Source organism: Patiria miniata, unplaced genomic scaffold (genome assembly GCF_015706575.1).
Source record: "Patiria miniata isolate m_02_andy unplaced genomic scaffold, ASM1570657v1 HiC_scaffold_16, whole genome shotgun sequence".
NCBI lineage: Eukaryota > Metazoa > Echinodermata > Asteroidea > Valvatida > Asterinidae > Patiria > Patiria miniata.
Window position 1 is genome coordinate 1,767,089 of NW_024037054.1, and position 19,401 is coordinate 1,786,489.

General features: G+C 40.2%; 1 long non-coding RNA gene across 1 annotated transcript; it reads left to right on the plus strand.

The window, feature by feature from the left end:
• The first annotated feature begins 2,327 nt into the window (after positions 1-2,327).
• Positions 2,328-11,468, plus strand: LOC119722633. The gene is made up of 4 exons (XR_005270465.1): positions 2,328-2,457; positions 8,117-8,324; positions 9,915-9,961; positions 10,172-11,468. It is a non-coding gene; the product is annotated as an uncharacterized LOC119722633 (long non-coding RNA).
• Positions 11,469-19,401: the final 7,933 nt, after the last annotated feature.

Consider the following 19,401-nt stretch of genomic DNA (forward strand, 5'->3'; position numbering starts at 1 on the left):
GCATCGAATCCCTCATTTTCAAAGGGATGATGGTGGAGCCGGTTTTGAAGTCAACACAGAGACAACTAGAAAACACTCAGAGAGCGCAAACTTCCACCAAGGCTGAACAGTTCCCCGCCATATTGTCAGTACACCCAAAGAAACACTCGCATATCCACTGGACTTCCATATTTTATTGCACATTGAAAATGACGACAGGATTGCTCATAATTTTGAGTGTGGCTGTTCTGCAGTTATCTTGCGCCAGCTGGAACATGAACATTATCCGCCACAGAATCATTTTGGAGTACTAGGCCTACAGTACGTATGTACATACATTGACGCTTCTGGTATGCATCTAGTGGAGAACGTATTTTATTATCACTTGAGTACATGGAGTGTGACACGTGGGCGTCTAAGCACGTGCCTACAGTCAACACAAGCTCACGAGATGCAAAAATAATGACACTTTCCAGTTTCGACCTAGAAAGGGCATTGTAATACACTGGAATGAATTTCAAGGAGATTTTTTTAAAATGCAACAAAAGTGTTATTTTTAATTTGTTAAAAGCATTTTTGAACAAAAACTTTTTAAATTTGGATATGTGGGCAAATTTAGAGATTTTCCCAGTGTTAAAAATAATACAATTACAAAAAATAATTGTATGTATTATAAATAGGCCCTTTAGTTACTTTATCGCCTATGAATTCATTGCTTCAGACTTGAATGAAAATACTTGTTCAAGTAACGACGCTTAAGAAGGATGTCAGTTGGAGATATCAACACAAAATTATGTTTGCATTAAAGTCATGTATCAAGATGTGCATTGGTTTAATGTCAGTATGTGTGTGTTTTGAGTTGTATCTATACCTGTTATTTAGCTTACCTAAATATTACACCAATTTAATACCAAGGTATAACATCCCGCCCCGATTTGTACGGAACGTTCCAACGGTGGTAGGCCTGTAGGTGTGTATTTCCTATCACTATATAGACAAGTTGATTGTGAAAGACGTCGAACTCATCGTCGTTTACGACGGGACAGGCCAAGATGAGATGATGATGACAAGTTAAATCCTGCCGCATAGGCCTATGGAAAACTTACAAAATAACTAGATCTCCCGGCTTCGCATCGGGAACTATTAGGGACCATTAGAAATGGTACGCGTACGGGATACTTATGCGGCTGGGAAAAATTTGCCTGCTAAATCACCATTTGGCGCTGTTAGTATATCGGGCACATAGGCCTAATCAGCTGTATTGGGATTTAATGTTAACTTTACGGGGGCGCCCGATAGTCCGAAGGTCCGATAGTCCGAAGGTTCTTCAGTCCGAAGGTTCGATAGTCCGAATGCACACAATTTCCATGAGAGGGGGTTCGTTAGTCCGAAAATGAAATAAGGTTCGATAATCCGAACATTTGATGCTAATAGTCCAAAGGTTCATTAACCCGAAGGTTCATTAGTCCGAAGGTTCATTTATCCGAAGGTTCGATAGTCCGAATTTAGAATAAGGTTAATCAGTCCGAAGGTTCAATAGTCCAAAACGAAAATGAGGTTTAATAGTCCAAAGGTTCATTATTCCGAATTGACCAAAAGGTCCGATAGTCCGAATCGACAATAAGGTCCGATAGTCCGAATCGACAATAAGGTCCGATAGTCCGAATCGACAATAAGGTCCGATAGTCCGAATCAACAGTAAGGTCCGATGGTCCGAAGTGTCATACTGACGAACCGTATCGCCCATTCGGACTATCGAACCGTATTCTCAATTCGGACTATCGAACCTTATTGTCAAGTCGGACTATCGAACCTTCGGATTAATTAACCTTATTCTATTTTCGGACTAATGGGCCCTTCGGACTACCGAACCTTCGGATTATCGAACCTTCGGACTATTGAACCCTCGGACTAACAAACCTTCGGACTAAAGAACCCTCGGACAATCGAACCTTCCGACTTTTGGGTTGTAACCAACTTTAGGCCTACACGCCATTTCCTTCTTGTAGTGTTTGTCTTAGCTCAAAACTCTGCATGATGCACGAGACATCAACTGGGGTTTAAGGGGGAGTTGTACTCAAGACAGGGCATTTTTCTCCGATTCCTGAAACCGTTGACATAATTATTATTAACGATCAACGCGGTGTACCTCTCCCGGAATCACCAGTCGCGCATGCGCACGCTGCTTCGGTTACCATACGGTGCTGCATGTCGCAAAAGTAGTACACAGACTACGCAATGCAAGTCACATCCTAATTGATTGTGAGCACCCCTTTCTGGATCAATCGAATCATCCAGTCTGATAAAACATTTCGATCTTTCTTCATCACAGCACTTTTGCTGAAATGTTCCGTGACAAACACTTTGAACGATAACGCCTGTGAAAGACTGCCTTTTTAGTACCGTGATTAAAGCTTTACTGCGGTATCCAGTATTTGCTGAGAAAAGAGTTTCCCAGGAGCGACTCAAGTTTGGCAGGTACGTGAACTTGTATCATTAGTTTGCTTTAACTCTGCAGCTTTTAATTTTCTACAAGAATTAAGAGTTTGTTTGCAAGTTCATCCTGTACCACTTTGGGGGTAAATTTCAATGGGCAAATACACAGCGGCACATTTTAGTAATAACACCAGAAAGCAATAATACATGTATCGAACCTCATGTTAAAGGGACACTAGGTCCTGGAACAGCACAATTGGGCTACAAAGCGCTTTGAACGAGATGATGATAATCGGAAATAACTTTTAAAAGTAGGATATAAACATCCACACAACTATCCTTTCAAAACTGGGCGTTTTTGTGTTATTCCTGTATTATGCGTGCGAGAACGAAATTTCGGGGTCCACTTTTGCGACCCCATAAATTCGAGCTGTTTGGATGCTAGTTGTGATTTCATTCGTACGCGTAAAGTGTTTGCCTTTTGCGGACGTTGAAGAAACCCCAATTTTTTGCAGTGGTGATTGGTCACCGCGCGCTGTTCCAGAGACACACAACGTGTATAGCGTACATGAGAGCGACACGAAAAACGTATTCGTACTCCATCATGTCCGATGTAAACAAGCGTGTGTTTTTTTAAATAGGCTAAGTAAACAATCCAAAACATATCATTTTCGGGAATTTCAGGACCTAGTGCCCCTTTAAGGTACAAAACAGGTGATCGTTACGATAATAAATCACTTATTCAATCACTTATTAACTCAGAGGAGAAATATTTCTGCAGGGGAATTGAACTGGAAGGGGAAATTACAATGTAATTTTCAAACAAAATGTTAGCCAGGTATGGATGCGTTGTCGTAACAATAATACTAATGTGAACCCAGATTTTATTAAGAATTAAAGATGTACTGTATGCATCTTCAACAAATTTGATATCCCCCCGAATTTTGTTATTGAATGTTTCGTTAAACATCCCCACCCCCTTTTCTACTTTGGGCGTCTGTAACCCTATAAAAATATGCTGTTATTTTATGTTTCTGCGCACAAACAGATCCGCCCTGCGAGTACTGGTTCGCGGTCCAATCTATACCCTGTGAGAGCAAAATTATTGTTGAGCTGCAAATATAATAGTTTTATACAATGTCTAATGAATAAGTGAGTACCTTTTCTATTGTTACAAAAGAAAAGAATTAAAATTCCTTAGAAAAAAGCACTCGAAAAAACTTTGCCAATTAAAAAAGACCGAAGCTGTGCTGTACGGATGCCACGTTGTTTCAAAATGGTTAGTACGTCTTTTTTCTATACTCTTGATCAAATATTGCGATCAGCTAGTACCTGTAGTATATTAATACAGCAGAATAGGGTGCAAACGGTGAAGTGGAATGTATATAATAACTTGCATAAAATTACACTGTGACTAACACTTTTGGACAAGGTCATGGGAGTTTCTACCTGATAATAACGTCAATTATGAGCAGAGATTATAATGTGTTTAAAAACCTTAGATGAATAATATGATATAGGGTTGCCAATCATCAAAGGATTTTGAATGTTCCAATATTTACGGACTCTATAAGAAACCTCAGTATGGAATAGGCACCCATATATTATTGTTAGGGTCAGAATGTGACTAATATTATCAAGTCTATTTCAATTGTAAGTTACATGGAGAATTCTCAAATGACAGATCACTGTAGCACATAAACCCTGACTCTGAACCAAGGGCGGGTTGTTTGTGAGTTTTACACGGTTGTGTTAAAGGGACATGACGGCCTGAAATCCCCGAAAGTTTTGGATTGTTTGCTTGTCCTATTTCAAAGTTGAAAGGAAAGTAAACCTAATGTCTTATCGTTCCCGAGAAAAGACGAAAAAATACCCCGGTTGTTTACATCAGACGCGCGGCACTACCGAGGGGGGGGGGGGGGGGGGGGGGGGGGGGGGGGGGGGGGATTTCCCCCTCCAGTTCGCCCCCAGTTTTCCCCGTATATTTAAGGCATATGCGTATATTTCCAGCCGTGTCCATTCAATGTACAGAAAACACGTTGTGCGTGTCACGTAAAACACACAGCACCAATACACAAATGTTGTTTCTCGCACGTCCGCCGAATGCGAACCTCTTTTCGGCAGGACTCAGCTCGATTTTTAGGTCAACATTTTGACCACTGAAATTCGTTCTCGCGGGGTTTTTGCAAGAATAACACACAAAAAAACCCTTTTTTAAGGATGGTTGTGTGGACTATATGCTACCTTTAAATGCTCTTTCCAGTTTATAACATCATTTCGTTTAAAACGCGTTGTGTAGCCCAATAGGGCGCATTTCCAGGACGTATAATATCCCTTAACGTGCACATTTGGCCAGATTCTGCAAAACTTTAATGTTTAAGGTCGTTTACTTACCTAATAATTATTGCAAAGGTGTGGGTCACAAGATAATGGCTGATATTTACGGAGGAAACGTTGGAATACATCGTTTGTTTACATCTGACCCGGCAAGCGTTTTGGCCTTGTCTACATTCAAGCATCGAATCATATATAGTTCAGCCAGATTGTCAACAAACTACCACTGCCGTGAATCCTCTTCAAAAGAAAAACCCGAAATGGGCCATTTAATTCGGGTTTTCTGACAAGGGTTAGTGATCTGTCTTATCTCCAGAGTTTATCTCCTTAATGCAGTTTTTAGCACCTGATGAATGCCTAGCTATCACCAGCAGGGACTGATTAGTACCGCTTGATTGAACGACTTGCCGGCATGCCTGAATCGATCCTCGGTGGCCCCCCTAAACCCACCTAGATTTTTCACGAGTTAAATATCCAACGTGATATTCGTATTTGTCCAGTAATGAAACCGTTTTGTTTTTCATTGAAATTGATGTATAAACAACGGAAATCATGAATTTGTCGGACTGTGCCTGTACATGTATCATGTATGGGTTTAAAAAAGGTATATCCAGCAGGAAGTAAACAGTACCATTTGGAATGGTCTCCTGTGATGTGGTGTAACTAATTGCCTTAAGGGTAATCCCAGATTATAATGTCACACTGGACTCATCAGTGAAAGATATACATCGAAAGCCTGATATGAAAAGGCCCAGGTTTTTAAAAGGGAAAAGCACCTAGAACAACGCATTTCCTAACCGTTGCGTGAAAGTTTCAAGTCAGCGATTTTCCCGCTTTTCGGTGTTGCGAGTTTCTAATGTTTTGTTTTGGAAATGGAGGAACAGAGGGAGAGCTAATTTTATTGTGGAAATGCTCTTTTAAAAGAAGTTGTATTAAACGCACGTTAATACATCAGCGCAATTATAGATTTGATTGCGGTATACTCGTTTTGTCTAATTATAAACCCTCTGTTGGTTTCATATCAACTGCAAAAACAGCGATGTTATTATGGGGTGTTAAGTCAGTGTTCTCCATTCAAAGACTGTGATTCTCTTTTAATATATTATCGTCTTACTTCGCCGTATAGCTTCCCAATTCACACCTTTAAAGACCTAGCATTGACATCTTGTCCTTGGCGTGCACCTTTAAAGACCTAACATTGACATCTTGTCCTTGGCGTTGTCGAGCATATTAAATTACTTTGGCTTGACATCGCTAACGTAAACACATAATGAACAGGGGGAAAAAAGTTTCTACGTTCATTCTTCCAAAAGTTAATGTATCTCCGGATATTAATTCCATCAATTAACTTGCGTGTGGGAAGTCAGCTTGCCTTGTTTTCCCAATACGCACTCAAGTCCAACGCATTCAAGTCCAACGCCATGTGAACCTCACGATCGTTGTCTACGGACCCTCACACCCTTTCAAGAAACTGAAAAGTCCTTTCTGAAATGTAACAAAGTCACAATATTTGATTTTCAGTAGTAAAATAACCAATTAACCAATATGGGGCAATATGTTTAAAGGGAAGATACAACATTTGCAAACATCACAAAACGAAACGATCAAATAGTCACGAAATACCTCACTAGATTGTTGGGGAATGACAGTCTAAAGCATCCTGTAAAATTGTGGTTCCTGGTGTGCTGTCATTTTCAAGAAAAATGGAATATATCCAACGCTGGCCGGCCGACCAGCGTTGGAGAAAACTGTCTTTTTCCTCCCAAAACTGCTACTAATTTTTCATAATTAATTATACCGCTTCTGCTTTTTCTTTGCAATTGTTTACCCACCTGTGAAGGGGTACAAGCCTGTTAGACTGCTTCTCTGACTTTACAATTTCCCAAAGTCATGATTGCTCCGTTTCATCTAAAGTGGGGTCAGGGAACCAGACTACAAGAACACTATTGGTTTTCATGTTTTTTTCCAGCATCTACAAGCCCAAAACGTAAAACAAGTCATTTCAACAATATTTGCTATAAGTTCCTATAACCTACTAATCCTCCAAATCCATTTATTTCCAAAAATTGCAGCAAAAGCAAATGTTGTACATTCCCTTTAAACTAACTCTCAAACTGCAAAAAGAGCTTCTTCTCCCACCTTTTCTTCTTACACTCTCTTATCCCATCCTGTTTTCGACAAGAAATTATATGACCGGAATCGGGGGACAATTTCGAGTGAAGCGTTTAAAAATGTATATGCTTGTGTGGGTGGGTGTGTGTGTGTGGGGGGGGGGGAGTGAGCTCTCCGTGGTCTGTGGTTACGTCTTGGATTTTACTTTGTTGACAACTCATTAGATAATTCAAAACCGCAGGCCCTATAGATTAAGAACAGCTTATAATTAATTCTGAGTTTGCGACAATCCAAACAACACTCAGACATACTCGAATTTGAAGGGTCCTCTTCATTTCGTAAAAGCTCATCGCTCCAGGTATCACTTCCGCCGAACGATTTGCCTCCCTCCAGACCAAACACCGTATGACCATACACCGTATGACTACACAACTACCCTAAGAGCATGCGGGTGCGCGATTTTCGCAGCATGGCGATTCACGTCTGTCCTAACAAATCAGACTGCATATAAGCACAAAGGGGGCGTGTCGTGAAGCCACTAGTTGGTGTACTGCCAATTGTCATCTCCAGTTCTTTGGGAAAAAGGAGAAAAAATGTAACTAATGAGATGCGAGGCTTAGGTTTTGATAAGATGGCATTATTATTTTGAGAAAATGTTTTGAGGAAAATATAGACATATTTTTTTTTTACCGTATCAAACATTCTTTTCTCCTAAAAAGCCACCTCCCGGCTGCGGGGTGGGATCCATATTTTTAAGGAACTTTATTTGTATTTCTGATTTTGAAACCAAGAAATTATCAAATATTCGTTTCTCCTAAAAATCCACTTTCCGGCTTCTATCCCCATACAATTACAATTGAGTAAATTTCATAAATGAAAACCCCTTTTCCATCCTCTCATCCCCAAGGGTGGATCCAGGGGGGGGGGGGGGGCCAAAGGGGGCCATGCCCCCCCCCCAAAAAAAAACGAAACCATTTTTTAATTTTTTTTTATGTGACATCGCAATAAAGGCAGGCAATGAGTACACCACCATCTTTTCCTCAAAAAAACATTGGTTAAAGTAGTCAGAAATTGCCTCAGATCGCACCACAGAGCATCTAGAATCCAAAAAAATTTCGGGGCCCTTAAGCGGGCCCCGAACCCCACGCCGTAATTTTTTGGACCCACTTTTTGGGGAGACCAGGTTTTTTTGCCCCCCCAAAAAATTGTGTTCTGGATCCGCCCTTGCTCATCCCCCATTTTCTTTCACAAACAGACAGCACCACAATGAACACGAGGACCGTGCTTCTCTTTGCGCTTGTCCTCAGTATGGCATGCTCCATGTCAGAGGCAGGCAACTACTGGCAGATGAGGGGCCGTACAGGCAGGGCCAATCTACGGACAAACTTCAGGAAACGCATTTACCCCTTCATTCCGATCCGACCTGAGATGCTGGAGCAAGTAATAGAGGATTGGGATAACGGGTAAGCACAGTCACCCAAAATGTTAACTGTAAAACCTCCTTTGTGTGCTGCTTTGGTATCGTGATTTCAGATTCCTGGTCTAAAAGACTCGGGGTCAACATTTTGTCTACTTATAGTAAATAAAACATCAACACGTTTGATAGACGACTTTTATTTTCAAACACTAAAGACGCATTCATGATCATTCGGGGTGAGAAATAAAGAGGGAGGCAATGCCATAGTTTGACAAAAATGTGGACTGTGTGTTCAAGTTTCTGGGGGTGGAGCTGAGAATTATCAAACGAAATTGGGGATTTCAAGCGGGGGTTATTTTAAATATTGTTTCCCCAAATCTGCAAAGGACGAGACAAAATGACGTCATACTTTGTGTGCAATGTGCTTTCCGTGTCAGAGATTATATAAAGAATAAGCGTTACGTCATCATAACTCATATTAATTTTATAAGCATGCAGATAACTTCATTAGAGAGGAGCCACTATAGAGACCAGACTGTGTGAAAGGGTTTAAATCACAATATTTAGCGTAGGTCATACATGTCACATTCCGTACAACCGAAGTGTTGCTTTTCAATTTAAATTGGTTCAGCGGGTGCTGACAGCGGCTCTTTAAATTGACACAAGTGACATAATATTCGTGTACATTATGACCAACCAAAAATCAAAGCTTGTTCACCACATTTGAATGAATATTCATAAATACCTAAGACAGTTTACGCATTCCTATTGGTCGAGAGCCCGTCACGTGGCCGCTCTTAAACGGATGATAATGACATGGCTAGCTGGTCTTAAACAGTTTTCCAGTGTCACATGAAATTTGGACTCCCATGAAATCCGGTGCCTTTTAATTAACGTTTCATTGGTTGAACGTTCACATTCCTCACGTATGCATGCGTAATACTACCATTGAATCAGTATTTCATGGTCCGAAATTCACGCTACACAGCCCAGCTGCGTTTTGCGCGAAATCGCGCAGTACGCGCGACGCGCATGCCAATGTCCTTATAAGGTATTCGCTCGTAACCCCCCCCCCCCGCCTTTGCGGGGGGGGGGGGGGGGGTACGAGCGAATATAAGGTAACGAGTTGTGGAGGGGCATTCCATATTATAGTCAGAGCGGTGTTTCGTATAACATGAAGTAAAGTTGTTGAACAAAATGGTTGGCAACGTCTAGTTTTTGACTTGTTTTGATTTTTGAACCGAAAAGATTTGGGTTTTTTAACCGAAAAAGTATTTGTGAATGGGAGTAAATATGTGTTCCGTCGGTATTAAACACTCTGTTTAAGACCGGTGGGAGTCTGGATGGGTGATAATAACCCTCGGCTTCGCCTCGGGTAATTATCACCCATCCAGACTCCCACCGGTTTTAAACAGAGTGCTTTAATACCTCCCGAACATACATTTATTCCCTTATTGAATCATGCTGATTGTGGAATGTGTCAAATCTTAAGAGCAGGAATTACACTATCGATTTGTGATCCATTGCATTCCAACAAAAAGCTCCTCTGAGTTGAACAGATGGTCGTATAGAGTGTATGTATCAATGAGACAAATTACCCCTTCGGTTAAAATATGCATTTTTCTTTTGTTTACAGTGACGCAGAGTTTGACAACTATTAAACTCTATATGATTGAATAATCAGTAAGTATTTTACTTCCCTTTTTCAACATAAGACGACAGTCATTCAATTCCAGCTTGTTTTTTAAGTTATCATTTCTTTGTGTAACATATCAATGAGGTCCTTTGAAGTTTTAGCTGCGATATCTGTCACATATCAAATTTATGAAAGACACTCCTATTTATATTAAGTTAAGTTTCCTTGAACAATTTTCCTCTTACATTGTGTTCAAGTGGCATCTTCATAACTCACGAAAGACTCTTCGTTACGAAACTTCTCACCCATTTCAACGAGAGGGCGGTATACTCAAACGATGAGGCCAAGATCGACAGCGGTCAGCGGAGCGCTGCTAATGTCGTGTTGCAACTTCATCAGGGGGTGTTGGCTTAAATCTGCCTCTGTTTGTTTCTCTGATTGTTAGTGTTACGACAACGAAAATAACCTAAACCTTAATTTGTCAAATTTCCAAATTAATTAATTGTTGCTGGGGCTTCAGTCACAGGTGTCTTTTCTTCAATATTTTTTCTGTATAAAATCGAAATATATATTGTTTATAATTCACAATTTCCCATTATTCAGAATATAAAGCATTAACGTTTTTTTTGTATAAAAATCATTAAAAATAAAATGCTACATGAAAATGTACCTTACATTTCTTTTTAATTGGGAAGTCTCTGTTTTCCATTTAATTTAACATGGCATACAGCATAATGTCTTACGATAATCACTCTTACTTTTTTGCATGCATTACACTTTGCATAATAATATACAGTAAAACGCCGCTATAACGAACATCGTGGGATCCACAGAAAGTGTTCGTAATAACGAACCGCCGGTACCCTCTTTTGACCAATAGTGAATTCACTGACATGGCATTTCTCACATCCCGCGGCCGAACGAGGAGTTGTCACAAAACTTTAGCAACTGGTGGTGTTCCCTTTTATTCCTTCGGGAAATAATAGCCATCTATCGCTCTTCAACATTCAAACACGAAGTAACCATAGGTGGTTTGATGTTCGGGCATTAAAAGTGGCCCAAACAGTGTGTAATGCGCGGTACGTGTTGTACATTAAAACCGGGAGCCAAGGATGATGTTCGGTATAGCCGAATGTTCGATATAGCGGTGTTCGGTATAGCGGCGTTCCACTGTATAGGTTTTCCCGTCCAATTTTGCAACTTGTTAATTCAATCAGACAGATTGCTCCTTACATTTCAAGAGGTTTCAGAGAGTCAGATTTACAAATACGTTTTGGATTCGCGGTAGAGCATTCGATTTCGTTTATAGATGTATATCCCGCGCTCCTCAAAAACATTTTTAACTGCGGGTATCAGCTCAACAACTCTTGATGTCTCTCCGAGTTAGTTAGCAACAAACGTTGCCACTGTCTATAGATCCTATACATATTTTGAACGATTTCAACGAAACTTTGTCAACTATAAATAGCCAAGTCCCAACATATAACATGACCAAACTGGGGTCAAAGGTCATCATGGGGTAACTGGGGTAAAAAAACCCTTTTTTTTATAACTCAAAACACTGCTCTTTCCAGAAATTACATGGTACAATCACGTGACTCATGCATTTAAACGATTTCGTTGGCCCGCAGCTTCCGAGATCCGATCAAGCTTGTTTTTCTTCTTACCAATTTTCATTTTTCAGTGTTCGAATTTTGGGCCTTTTTTATTTTAACAAAAACTTGAACTAAGTTATAGCGATTTGGGCGTCTGGCCCTTTGCAAAAGTGTTTTCATTTTCGCACACGTGAACCCGCCCTGCGAAAGCCCAATAATCGTCTGGCAGTAAATACTCAGTTGGAGTTAATGTAGAAAATGCCAAGGCTAAACTTCGGTGGATTTTTTAATTCGATATCTCATTCAAAAGTGAATAATTTTCATATTGCTAGGAAAACAGCAATTGGAAAAAAATACATCTATTTTTCGAGGCGGAACTTGAAATAGCACGGGGAACCATCTTTAATTGAACCGGATGTGAAAACGCCTGCCCATTGTAATGCAGATTTGCATGACACTTTTGCATGAAAGAGTGAGCAAGGTGTGCAATTGGACGGGGAAAACCTGTACATGTACATGTATTATAAAACGCACATGTACACTGATGTTCTCTGTTTTTAAAAGTGCTTGTCTAATAGCTGTTAAATTGGTAACACAAAATGAATCAGTGTACAAATTGTGGTGATTCTTTTAGTGTTGAAATATATCACAGCGGTTTATTAAAATGTATAGGTGTAAATTGGAAAAACTCGGTGTAAAAAGTGTTGGGGCTAAAAAGCAACATAAAGTGGACATGCGCTATGATATAATTGTTTCGTATTTGTTTGAATTAATGATAGGTTTGTCCATGTGTACAAAATGCTTGTTCAATTCAACGCCAATCACCCGCATGAGACAAATTTCCCCTAACTTGGAACGATTAGGATAGCTACATTCGTGAATTAGGCCCATTCTAGACGCCGTGTTTTACCGTGCCGAACTCAATTAATTTGACTTCTTTGAAGTCAGTACGGCGATAGCACAATGTTCAGAGTTCGGCACAGCAACAGGGCTGCTGCGCTATCGCCGTTTCGAATACAGTGAGGCGGTGTAGCGTGAATTTAGGTTTCTATGAAAATCGGACTCATTGGTAATATTGCGCATGCGTAAGTATGATAATTAGGAAAGTGACCAGTCACGTGAGAGGGATTAACCAATAAAAGGGAAAAGGGGTCCGATTTTCATAGGAGTCGGATTTTCATGTGACAGGCACTGTTCTAAACGCCGTGCCATTGCCGTGCCGAACTCAATTGCGCATGCTCACGCGTGCCCGCATATCGCGGGGAGTGAAATTCGAAATAGAGCCCACTATCTTTATATAGAGATCAGTGATAGAGCCTTATAAAGTACGCCATTTTGTCTTGGAGCTTCCGGACCCCTGCCTGATTCTATCATGTTTTTGTTTATGGGCATTTTACACGGGGTTGCCCTTTCTCTTGCTATATTTCCACATGTGTTTTAGGTTTGTCGGACGTGAGAGGTCAATTCTGGCACGATATTTCCCTTCCACATCATAAATTGATATGCTAGTAACAATTTTACAAAGGCCTTTTTCCGGGGGTGATTTTCTTAAGAAAACAATGTACCAAAAATACAATGAGCCCACTTTGAGCCCACTTTTACACGCCATATTCCTATTCGAAGGGTCCGGAAGCGCGCCCGCAAGGGGTCAACTTTCAGGCTCTAATGACGCGAATATTTTGATAGCGCTTGAAGGTATACTCCTGAACTGCTTGAACTGTGGCCTGGCCCGTTATATGCATTAAAGTTCCACTATTATGTTCGGCGTTTAGAGTAATAATTACAGTGCTGAAAATATGAAATATATAGATTGGGGCAGAGTGACGTTATTCGATGACAACATCTATTCATTTGCACACAAGTTTTCATCGTTTGTATGCGTTACTATTTACCCTCAAACCATGTTATATTTGCATACCATTCTGCACTCCAAACTCAACAACCTTGAGTTTCAAGAACGTAGATCTGAGAGCTAGATAAGCCGCGCCCACATTAGTGAAAATTCGAGATCGGAATTTACAATAGATCCTTATGAAATTCTGAGACGAAATTCAAGTACGGGGGTAACACCCCCAGCTCTGATTAATTTTTCTTTTTTAATAGAAATACTTAAAAATAATGTGAACTCCCTCCCCCCTGCTCTGACACCCAAACAATTACACTGGCAGTAATGTCCTGTTCACAAAATTCGGATCGAGCCAGCTGGGTTACGAGGGTTTTGTGCACTATGCTGTAATTTGAACAGCGCCCTCATTGAAAGTGCGGTACGAGCCCCACCCTTTCTACCCCAAGTGTCCGGAGAAAAAAACCTGTCTACATTTCAGCATTGATTTGCTGACTTCAGTAGGCATGAGTAAGGAAAAATGTTGAAAAAAAAATAAACAAACAAACATATATCCCTTAAAAAAATTAAGAATTTTGATAAAAATCAAGTAAAACAAGAACACATAAAGATCAAATACTCAAACATTATTTTAAAACAAATACAAATATTAAACAATATTTAAAAACAAACACAAAAACTGGTAGATGTAAAAACGCTAAAATAATAGAAGTATTAAAAATGTTTATATAAGTATTTAAATAATTCAGTCTTAAAAACAGGAAGCGAGCGTGTAACTCTAAGCTAGGCAGGAGAACTATTTCAATTATTGTTCCAGTGACTGCAAAGCTTTGAGAATAATATTTTGTTTTAGAGGTGGGAATCTTCAAGGTGACATTTGTATTCTGTCCAGTAACTTGGTATTGTGCGAAACATGAGAAGAAATCAGTCATGTATTCGGGAGACTCCTTTCCTATAGATTACTCTCTTTGAATATGGAAGTTATTTTAGCGAAGTAAACATATCACCGGACAAAGTTGTAAATGGACAACCCAGAATTAGTCTGGCTGCTCTTTTAAGCAATCTATTGAGCGTATTAATGTGTCGTCCATATCGGCCTCCCAATACCGTACACCAGTAATCTAGAGTAGGCATGACTATTGACTAGGCACTGAACAAGAGTGCAAAATGGAATACATGACAGTGACGAATTCTGTACAACATGCCTACAGTTTGGAAGAGATGGACTTATGAACATGTTCAACATGAGCAGACCAAGCAAAAGTGAGTCATCAATAATTATATTCAAGTCATTTGAAGCAGTCTTGTGCGTTGATCCAATGAGCACGGCCTTAGTTTTAGTAGAAGCACTATAGATTGTTAACTTATTTCTCTTTGCCCAACCGTTTAATCTAACCATTGCTTCGTTGAGGCTGCTCTCGATTTCTTCTAATGTTGAGGAGCAGAGTTATCTGCGTACAATTGACAATCCTCGGGAATTATAGAAGGAAGGTCCACAATTATATAGATAATGAACAAAAGTGACCCAAGGATTGACCCTTGTAATGTACGCCAGTATATATTGAGCGGCAGTGGACTGGATTTGTTCTGTTCAATGCACACAGATTGTTTGCGGTAGCTTCTCTAAGAGGATAAAATGATTGACAGAATCGAATGCCTAACTAAGATTAATAAAAACGGTACCTGTCACTTTCCCGTGACCTATTGCATAAAGACAATTATTAATTTATTCATGCCAAGTGGTCTCTGTCGAGTACAGTGGTCTAAAACCAGATTTGGCAAGCAGGAATCAAATATTGTTATCACCAAAGTACGAATACAATGCACTGTGTTGAAATAAAGTAATAACAAAAATAGTGTACGTTAACACCATGGGTGTTTTTTTTGTTAAATTCAACACCACAGGTGTTATTTGTAACACTGTATTCAGGGGCGAATCTAGCTATAAGGAAAGGGGGGGTGGTATAAGAGGGGTTGAGTCTAGCCCTGATGGGGGGGGGGGGTCCGGAGACATGCCCCGGAAAATTTTGAAATCTAAGATGCTTTCTCCTATATTCTAAGACAATTAGAAAAATCTAAGGCAATTCGAGAATTATTTTGGCCCCATTTTACTATTATCATTAGTCAGCGGCTGAACGGGGGGGGGGGGGGGGGGTCCTCTAGATCCGCCACTGGTATATTTTTTACAAATGCAACAACGACCAACTTAATGTCAACTTATGAGGCATATTTTCCATTAGCATACGCATTCTCCAAGCACAGAAGTTTTTTGCAGATGCTTTCACCGGTATTCATATTAATGACGATGCTTCCCCTCGCCCGCTACGTTGGGGGGGGGGGGGGGGGGGGGGGGGTGGCTTCGTCGCATGTCGTACGCTTCGTGGGTGAGTCCCTCTCCCGCTACGTATTATGCGGGCGATCGACTAATTGGGGACACACACACCGTGACACCAACATCTTTTGCGCTTTAAAGGGTCAATGACATGAATATTTCTTAGCAACATATTGTGTGCAACGTTCTACTCCTCTTAAATGTATGAAAAATATTTGACATCCCTTTTTGGTTAATTTTATTCAAAAGTTCACTTTATAAAACACTTACAAATGTCCATGCTTTTCCTGACAACGGAGGGTGCTGTTGCTGTGATATTACTCAGGAAGACACTTTTCATTTTGGGGTTTTATTTTGAAATTGTGAACCCAAACATTATTTTGCTCATTGAAAGAAAACATTTGTGAGAACAGTTTGCTCATTGGCTTACTGCCATGTACTGACACAACGAATCAACAGTATATGGTTCAACAGTATGGTGTTAACTGTGATGCAATTCATGCATGCGTTGATTTGTGAAGAGCTGGGCAATACAGTCATCAAACGTTTTAATTGCTAGTCTATATCAGTGATACAAAGTGCAAAATAAATGGGAATCTGACATTTATATTTACTGCTTCAAATCGCCGCCCAGAGTTAAAACAATACAAACGATTTATATTTATTATAGGATCATTTGCATTGACCAAAAAGTTGAACCTAGCGAGTTATTATCGTACTGGTACTAAACACCCCGTGAAATGATTTCGTCTGGCTTGCGGTCATTATCAGAAGAAATCAAGATAGGTATAGGTGATTTCAACAATCAGCCATTGACTACGGAGCTCTGGAAGTGCCATCCGATTTGTTCAGATACTGACAAAGTTTATCTCAGGATGACGACAAAATACAGGCAAGATGACGACATCCTGAGATAATTTGTTGGGGGATGACGACATCCTCTAAGTAGAATGACGACATATCTCATAATTTAATATGGCATGACGACATCCTGATAATAGGATGACAACATCTTAAGACAATGTCTTCTGGCATGATGACATCCTGAGATAGTTTATTAGGGGATGACGACATCCTGAAAATAGGACGCCGACATCCCGAGATAACTTATGATGGGATGTCGACATCCTGAAAATAGGATGACGTCATCCTGAGATAATTTATTATGGGAGGACGACATCCTAAAAATAGAATGACGACATCCCGAGATAATTTATTAGGATATGACGCTGACATCCTGAAAGTAGGATGAGGACATCCTGAGATATTACGGGGTGCATTGAATCCATCTTGGAAACACACAGACATCATGACCTCTGATCATCAAATAAATACCTTGTATATACAGCGATAGGGTAAATTGTTTACAAGCCGCACGTCCACCTGTGCGTTTTGAAGATGGCTTCAAATGCACCCTGTGATAAATTATGTCATGATGTCGTCACCCTGCTTCCAGGATGGCGCCATCCCATAACAAACTATCAAAGGATGTTGTCATCCTACTTTCAGAATGTCGTCATCCCATAATAAATTATCTCAGGATATCGTCATCTTACTTTCAGGATGTCATCATACCATAATACATAAATTATATGAGGATGTCGTCATCCTATTTCCAGGATGTCGTCATCTCCTAATAATTTATCTCAGGATGTCGTCATCCTACTTTTAGGATGTTGTCATGCCATAATAAATTATATCAGGATATCGTCATCCTATTTTCAGGATGTCGTCGTCCCATGATAAATTATCTCGAGATGTCGTCATCCTACTTTCGGAATGTCGTCATCTTGCCTGTATTATGTCGTCATCCTGAGATAAAATAAGTCAGTATCTGAACAAGTCGGATGGCACTTCCAGAGCTCCGTACTGATATGATCTATTATGGCATGACGACATCCTGAAAGTAAGATGACGACATCGTGAGATGATTTATTATGGGATGACGACATTCTGAAAGTAGGACGACAACATCCTTAGATAGTTTGTTATGGGATAACGCCATCCTGGAAGCAGGGTGACGACATCATGACATAATTTATCACAGGGTGCATTGAAGCCATCTTCAAAATGCACAGGTGGACGTGCGGCTTTTATACAATTTACCCTATCGCTGTATATACGGTTTACAGCCCGGTAGTCCGAAGGTTCAATAGTCCGAAGGTTCTTTAGTCCGAAGGGTCATTAGTCCGAAGGTTCGTTAGTCCGAAGGTTCAATAGTCCGAAAGTTCGATAGTCCGAAGGTTCGATAGTCCGAAGGGCCCATTAGTCCGAAAATAGAATAAGGTTAATTAATCCGAAGGTTCGATAGTCCGAATAGACAATAGGGTTCGATAGTCCGAATCGACAGTAATGTTCGATAGTCCGAATAGATGATAAGGTTCGATAGTCCGAATAGATGATAAGGTTCGATAGTCCGAATAGATGATAAGGTTCGATAGTCCGAATTGAGAATAAGGTTCGATAGTCCGAATTGAGAATAAGGTTCGATAGTCCGAATTGGCAATACTGTTCGTTAGTATTTACCCCCCCCCCAATATTTTGTAAAGACTGCCTTTTTCCATTCAAATGCCCATTTTTCAACGTGCTCCCCCCCCCCCAATAATTTGTACAGAGTGCCCTTTTTTTGTACGAAGTGCCCTTTTTGTCTGATCAAGTGCCCTTTTCAAAAAAGAAGTGGCGCATGCCCTTTTTGTGGCATCTGCCGTTTTGGGTGCCTTTTTCAGAATTTCGCACATGTATCGCCCTGAAAAGCACCATATATTGGCCCTTTGTTATTATTATTATTATTATTATTATTTATTCGGCCAACAAATGAACAAAAGTACAATGACAAAGCAAATATATATCAGAAAGTAAAAAAAAAAATGGAAATAGAAAAGTATGACCAGACAAGACTGAAGACTGATGCGAGTAGGAATGGGTTGGAGGGGGGGGGGGGGAGGGGGAGAGGGAGGGAAGGGAGGGTGGACAGTTTGACAGGGGAGAGGAGATAGAGGGACGGAAAATAAGAACAATATAACATTTCAAACCGGCCAGGGTAAACAAAAGTGTACTGAAACACTGTAGCCCTAAGGCCTGCCTACCCGTGCTCGAAATGTCTACACAGAAAATAAATAGAATACAATGCAAAAATATATATATATATAAATGAAAAGAAAATGAACGAAGAAAAAAAAAAAAAAGCAGAACAGAACAGAACAGAACAGAACAGAACAGAACAGAACAGAACAGAACAGAACAGAACAGAACAGAACAGAACAGAGCAGAGCAGAGCAGAGCAGAACAGAACAGAACTGAACAGAACAGAACAGAACAGAACAGAACAGAACAGAACAGAACAGAACAGAACAGAACAGAACAGAACAGAACAGAACAGAACAGAACAGAACAGAACAGAACAGAACAGAACAGAACAGAACAGAACAAAAAACAGAAACAAAAAACCAAACCAAACAAAATAAACAAAACAAATAACAAAAACTAACAAAACAAACTGCCCAACAAATAAACAGGAAAGGACCAGACAAACAAAAAATCCCAACAAGCAAACAAGTACCCCATCAGACCGACACCCCTATAACCCCACAAATGCCCGCACCAGCAAACAAAAAATAAACAAACACACATCCCCACAACCCAACAACAACAAACGAACACCCAAACAAACAAGCCAAAAACAAAACATTGCGAAAAAACAAACAAACAAACACCCCC